Here is a 7,614-nt window from a genome sequence, read left to right on the forward strand (position 1 = left end):
CATTTTGGGAGGCCAACACAGGTGGATCACCTGAAGTAAGGAGTTCAAGACCAGACTGGCCAACATGGTGAAACCCTATCTCTACTAAAAATACAAAAGTTAGCTGGGTGTAGTGGTGTGCACCTGTAATCCCAGCTACTCAGGAGGCTGAGACAGGAGAGTGGCTTGAACCTGGGAGGCAGAGTTTTAGTGAGCCAAGATCACACCACTGCACTCCAGCCTGGCAGACAGAGCAAGACTTTGTCTCAAAAAATAAAATAAAAATTTATAAAAGAAATAATATATAGGCCAGCTGGGTGCGGTGGCTCAAGCCTGTAATCCCAGCACTTTGGGAGGCCGAGACGGGCGGATCATGAGGTCAGGAGATCGAGACCATCCTGGCTAACACGGTGAAACCCTGTCTCCACTAAAAAATACAAAAAAACTAGCGGGGCGAGGTGGCGGGTGCCTGTAGTCCCAGCTACTCGGGAGGCTGAGGCAGGAGAATGGCCTAAACCCAGGAGGCGGAGCTTGCAGTGAGCTGAGATCCGGCCACTGCACTCCAGCCTGGGCGACAGAGCGAGACTCCGTCTCAAAAAAAAAAAAAAAAAAAGAAAAGAAACATATAGGAGGCCAGGTGCGGTGGCTCACGCCTATAATCCCAGCACTTTGGGAGGCTGAGATGGGCAGATCACCTGAGGCTGGGAGTTCGAGACCAGCCTGACCAACATGGAGAAACTCTGTCTCTACTAAAAATACAAAATTAGCCGGGTGTGGTGTCACATGCCTGTAATCCCAGCTACTCAGGAGGCTGAGGCAGGAGAATCACTTGAACCCGGGAGGCAGAGGTTGCGGTGAGCCGAGATCTTGCCATTGCACTCCTGCCTGGGCAACAAGAGTGAAACTCCATCTTAAAAAAGAAAGAAAGAAAGAAATATATAGAACATGCAAATACAGACTATGTCCATCCTCGTAGAAATTTGCAATGAACAATGGAACTGGAAAGTTTTATTAGCACCAGAAGGATTCTTCTTGGATGGCAATGACTCTTGAAAAATGAATATAATGAAAAAAAAGGAACTTATAAGTGAAAGGAAAAGATTGCCCTTGTGGAGTTAAGCTAGTAGTATGCATACATACATGCAAAGTGAGCTGAAAAAGAAAGACTGGCTTCCAGATTGGAAAGATTATGTTCCTATAGGGCAAGGGAAAACTTTCCCCTTTACCCTCTGAAGGTTCACTGAAAATCAACTGGCAAAAGGCAGATTACAGCCAGGTACAGTGGTATGCACCTGTAGTCACAACTACTCAGGAGGTTGAGGAGGGAGGATCCCTTGGGGCCAGGAGTATGAGGCTGTAATGCACTATGATCATGCCTGTGAACAGCCAGCACACTCCAACCGGGGCAACATAGGGATACCTCATCTCTATTTTTTTAAAGGCAGATTAATAGGCGAAAAGGCGTACAAATTTACTTTTTCATACTTTTATATGACACGAGAGCCTTCAGAATGAAGACACAAAGATACAAGGGAAACTGTCCATTCTTATGGTTAGGTTCAACAAAGTATCAACAGCCTTGTAGAAATACAATCGGAGAAAAAGGGTGTGAGCTAATGCTAATAGGCTGAGTCAATCGGAGAAAAAGTGTGTGAGCTAATGCTAATAGGCTGAGTGGGGAAACCCAGCAAGGCCCTTTTGTTGAGATTCCTCTTGGCCTCTCTGAGCAGCATTTCTTCCTTCTGGGTGTGCAGCAGGACCCTCTCTGGAATGGGGGTCTTGTCACCTACAGTCACATAAGGTGGGTCAGATAAATTCTTTATAGCCAGTTCTTATAGAGAAGGGGCAGGAGGAAAGCTAGAGCAGTATTTTTAGGTTTTGTGACTGGTTTGGGGAAAAAGAAGTTCTGGTTTCTATGGCCTTGGGGAAGAGGAATTCTAGTTTCTATGGCTGGCCTCAGGGGAGAATGAGGGGCCAGAGACAGGGGGGCAGGAGAAGGTCAGAGAGAAACTTTTGCTTCAGGCTGCTTCTGAGGTCTCATTTGGAGGTATCAAGTTCTAAGCCTCAACATTTCCACAGGAAAAATCTACATAAAAAGGAAAGCTATCAACCAGACCGTGAGTGGACTGTCAGGTAGGGAAACAGTATTATCATCATCACTCTCTTCTTCATTTTCAAAACAACAGGTACTAGGCCAGGTGTGAGGGCTCAGGCCTGTAATCCAAGCACATTGAGAGGCCAAGGCAGGCAAATCACCTGAGGCCAGGAGTTTGAGACCAGCCTGGCCAACATGGCAAAACCCTGTCTCAACTAAAAATACAAATATTAGTCAGGCGTGGTGACTCACACCTGTAATCCCAGCTACTCAGGAGGCTGAGGCAGGAGAATCATTTGAGCTTGAACCGGGGAGGTGGAGGTTGCAGTGAGCTGAGATCACAGCACTGCACGCCAGCCTGGGCAACAGACAGTCTCAAAAAACAAACAAACAGCAACAACAACAACAACAACAACAACAAAATGGGTACTATTTGTTGAACTGAGATTATGGGACAAACGTTCCTTTTTTTTTTTTTTTCGAGACGGGTTTTGCTCGTCTCCCAGGCTGGAGTGTAGTGGCACAATCCCAGCTCACTGCAATCTCCACCTCCCGTGTTCACGCCATTCTCCTGCCTCAGCCTCCCGAGTAGCTGGGACTACAGGTGCCCACTATCACGCCCAGCTAATTTTTTGTATTTTTAGTACAGATGGGGTTTCATCGTGTTAGCCAGGATGGTCTCCTGACCTCGTGATCCGCCCACCTCGACCTCCCAAAGTGCTGGGATTACAGGCGTGAGTCACCACACCTGGCCGGGACAAATGTTCTTAATTCGCATAGCAACCTGTTGAGGGAGTTGTTATTGCACCCATTTGATTAGAGAAGAAAATTCAGGCTCCAGGTAACTCTCTTGTCTCCAAAACCTGTCCTCCTAACTATGATGGCAACTTTCTCTGTAAAGAGTTGGACGGTAAATATGTTAGGTTTTGTGGGTTGTGCGGTCTTTGCTGAAACTTCCCAACTCTGCTGTTGCAGCAAGAAAGAAGCCACACACAGACACGAGTGAAGACTGTGACTGTGTTCTGATAAAACTTTATAGAGACTGAAATTTGAGTTTCATATATTTTTCTTGTGTCACACACACAAAATATTCTGATTTTGTGTGATACATATACACCACAGAATATTACACAGCCATAAAAAGAATGACACTGTGTCCTTTGCAGCTACATGGATATAGCTGGAGACCATTATCTTAGCAAATTAATGCAGGAACAGAAAACAAAATACCACATGTTCTCACTTATAGGTGGGAAGTAAACAATGGGTACACATACTCAAAGGTGGGAACAATAGACACTGGGGACTATTAGAAGAAAGGAGGAGGGAGGGGGGAACGGGGTGAGGAACTACCTACTGGGTGCTATGCTCACTACCTGGGTGATGGGACCATTTGTATCCCAAACTTCAGGATCACGTGATATACCCACGTAACAAACCTGCACATGTACCCCCTGCACCTTAAATATAAACGGAAAATATATGCATTCTTATTTTGATTTTTTCCAACCACTTACATATGTAATCATTTTTCTTAACTTGAAGGTTTACAGAATTGGCCAGGGAGCTATAGTTTGCAGACCTCTGACATGTTTCAAGTTTGACTAAGTAGTCAAAAACACCAAACTGGCAGCACCCATCCAAGCACATTTCTGGGAGAAGGGAATCCTACTCAGTGGACAAGAGTCTGTTGTGGAGATGGACACATTAATGCCAACATCTAATGCGTATTCAGGACCAACCACGTGCCTAAGCTCTGCACTTTAACTTAGACTATCTCATGTCATCTTCAGAGGAACTCCATTAAGTAGTTACCTCTGATTTCACCCCTTTACAGTTGAAGAAATCGAGCCATAAAGAAGTTAACTAGCTTGTCCAAGGTCACACAACTAGTTTGTGGTTGGGTGGGGATTTGAACTGAAAGAGTCTAACATCGTGCTGAATGCCTTCCATTAAACATTTAACTGTAGTCTCCCTCTCCCCTGCTTTCTTACTCTCCAACCCACAGGCCTTCTCTCCATTCCTCTCAAACTCCCACTTTGATCTGCCTCTGCTTCAGCACTGCCCAGTACTTTGAATGCTTCCTGCCACACACACACCAGACTGTTTTCTGGATCTTTTTGATTCTTCAGGTCTTAACTCAAATTTTGCCTCTTTAAGGAAGCCTTCATTGATTACCCAACTGAAAGAAATAACACAGGCACGCGCAAAACACACACAAGCATATACATAAGTTCTCTGACTCTCTCCTCGTCCTATACAACATTCTGTTTTTATAGAAGTTATGTCTATTTGGAAATTTGAAATTGTCTTATTTATTCATCTATTTTATCATCTTCTGTTAGATTGTTACTTGACTTTGTCCATCTTTTACCACATTATAATTAGTTTCCACAATGCCTGACACATTTTAGATATTCAATATATTATTTATTATTATTATTATTATTATTATTATTATTATTATTATTTTGAGTCAGAGTCTCACTTTGTCACCCAGGCTGGAGTGCAGTGGTGTGATCTCAGCTCACTGCGACCTCTGCCTCCGTGGTTCAAGTAATTCTCATGCCTCAGTCTCCCGGGTAGCTAGGATTACAGGTGTGCTCCACCATACGCAGCTAATTTTTGTATTTTTAGTAGAGATGGGGTTTCGCTATGTTGGCCAGGCTGCTCTTGAACTCCCAACCTCAGGTGATCCACCCACCACTGCCTCCCAAAGTGCTGAGATTACAGGCGTGAGCCACCATGCCTAGCCACATCATAGATGTTCAATACATTCTAACTCTTTGTTCTGATACTGAATTTACTGAGAAGCTTTCAAACTCTATTTTAATTCCATCTATTGGGAGAGATTTGCAACTTATGAAAACTTTTGGTCCCTGTATAGGGTGGATTCTTGCAGTAGGTGAACAAATAATTATTCTGTTTAAGATGTGACTTCAAGGGCATCAACCACAGCATAATATCTAATGATGCCTTAACCTGAGAGTTACATTTTCCACTGGAAGTTAAATCAGCATTTCTGTTGCCCACTTATATATTTTGGTTAGTCCTCATCTTCCCCAGAAAGTGTCCCTGGTCCTTGAAAATAGAAGATCATATCTAGCCATTACGCACTTAGAAGACAGATTTTTCTTCAAATAATTCCTTCCAGGATCACCCAGACATGACTGTGTTTAGCTAATTTAGGGAACTGTGTCCTTAACAGTCTCTCATCTGCCTCCCCAGTCTCTCTTTTCCTCTTATCACAACCTGCCTACACTTCTCTCTCCTCCTCCTGTCTTCCAATGCAGACCTATCCCAGGATGTCTCTCTCCTAGTCTTATCCCCTCTTACCCTATCAGATATATCTGCCATGCCCCTTATATCCCAGTTGGCCCTACTTTTAAAGATCCTTCCTAGTGAACTCTCCTCAAATGCAAATAGGATCATAGATGATATGAATGTGTGGAAGGTGTATGGCTTCCTTTCTTCCTTTCTTCCTTCCTTCCTTCCTTTCCTCCCTCACTCCTTCCTTCCCTCCATCCCTCCTTCCTTTCCCCCTCCCTCCTTCTTTCCTTCCTTCCCTTCCTCCCTCCTTCCTTCCTTTAAGTATCCCAGACTTCAGCATCATGTGATATACCCATGTGACAAACCTTCCTTCCTTCCTTTCTTCCCTCCCTCTGTCCCTCCCTCATTCCTTCCCTCCTTTCCTCCTTCCCCCTCCTTCCCTCTCCTTCCCTCTCCTTCCCCCCCCCTCCCTTCCCTTCTTTCCTTCCTTCCTTCCTTCCTTCCTTCCTTCCTTCCTTCCTTCCTTCCTTCCTTCCTTCCTTTCTTCTTTCCCAAACTTTCTGTAAATTGCTTACATTATTTTATAATTTAAAGTTGATTTTTGACTGGGTATGGTGACTCACACCTGTGATCCTAGCACTTTGGGAGGCCAATGTGGGCAAATCACTTGAGGTCAGGAGTTCGAAACCAGCCTGACCAACATGTTGAAACATTGTCTCTACTAAAAATACAATCAATCAATCAATCAATCAATCAATAACCAGACATGGTGGGGGGTGCCTGTAATACCAGCTACTTGGGAAGCTGAGGCAGGAGAATGGCTTGAACCCGGGAGGCAGAGGTTGCAGTGAGCCGAGATCATGCCACTGCACTCTAGCCTGTGCAACAGAGTGAAAGTCCATCTCTAAATAAATAAATAAAGTCTATTTTTTAAAGTTAAGCCAAAATTCCATCACAGCTTTCAGAGCCTGGACCAGAGCATACCCCACAAGAGCCATGACAACAAAGGCCATGTGCGTGTTGGAGGCCTAAGGCCTCATGCGGGCACCATCCACTTTAAACAGAAGGAAAATAGGCCAGCTGTGGTATCGGGATGCGTTACAGGATTGACTCAAGGTCAGCACAGATTCCATGTCCATCAGTTTGGAGCTAATACGCAAGGTTGATACGTACCTTAATCCTCTATCCAAAAAACATGGTGGCCCAAAGGATCCAGAGAGGCATGTCGGAGACCTGAGCAATGTGATTGCTGGCAAAGATGGTGTGGCCAATGTGTCCACTGAAGATTCTGTGACCTCACTTTCAGAAGATCATTCCATCATTGGCTACAAAAGGGTGATCCAGAAGAAACGGATGGCTTGGGCAAAGCTGGCAATGAAGAAAGCACAAAGACAAGAAACACTGGAAGTCATTTAGCTTGTGGTGTCATTGAGATTGCCCAATAAACATACCCTAGAAAGTGACCCGAGTGCCAATAACTCCACCGTTATCCTGCTAGCTATGAAAATGTAATGTGAGGCTGGGCGCGGTGGCTCACGCCTTTGGGAGGCCAAGGCGGGCGGATAACGAGGTCAGGAGTTCAAGACCAGCCTGAACGACATGGTGAAACCCCATCCTACTAAAAATACAAAAATTAGCCGGGCATGGTGGTGTGAGCCTGTAATCTTAGCTATTCAGGAGGCTGAGGCAGGAGAATTGCTTGAACCCAGGAGGCAGAGGTTGCAGTGAGCTGAGATCGAGCCACTGCACTCCAGCCCGGGTGACAGAGTGAGACTCCATCTCAAAAAAAAAAAAAAAAAACGGGCCGGGTGCGGTGGCTCACGCCTGTAATCCCAGCACTTTGGAAGGCTGAGGCGGGTGGATCACGAGGTCAGGAGATCGAGACCATCCTGACTAACATGGTGAAACCCCGTGTCTACTAAAAACACAAAAAATTAGCCGGGTGTGGTGGCAGGCGCCTGTAGTCCCAGCGACTCGGGAGGCTGAGGCAGGAGAATGGCGTGAACCCGGGAGGTGGAGGTTGCAGTGAGCCGAGATTGTGCCACTGCACTCCAGCCTGGGCAACAGAACGAGACTCCAGCTCGAAAGAAAGAAAGGAAGAAAGGAAGAAAGGAAGAAAGGAAGAAAATGTAACGTGATAAACATTAAATATTGTACTTGTAACCGCCCAAGTGGTTCACCTTGCCTGCTGCCTAGACAGAACTGATTCATCCAGACAGAGGAATTGCAATAGACAAAGAGTAATTCAGGCCGGGCGCAGTGGCTCACAC

At 45.4% G+C, this 7,614-nt stretch overlaps 1 pseudogene; it reads left to right on the forward strand.

Moving 5' to 3' along the window:
• Positions 1-6,340: 6,340 nt before the first annotated feature.
• On the forward strand, positions 6,341-6,789 carry LOC113225060 (annotated as a pseudogene).
• The last annotated feature ends 825 nt before the right edge of the window (positions 6,790-7,614 follow it).

The sequence above is a fragment of the Piliocolobus tephrosceles genome, chromosome 5 (assembly GCF_002776525.5).
Source record: "Piliocolobus tephrosceles isolate RC106 chromosome 5, ASM277652v3, whole genome shotgun sequence".
Lineage (NCBI taxonomy): Eukaryota > Metazoa > Chordata > Mammalia > Primates > Cercopithecidae > Piliocolobus > Piliocolobus tephrosceles.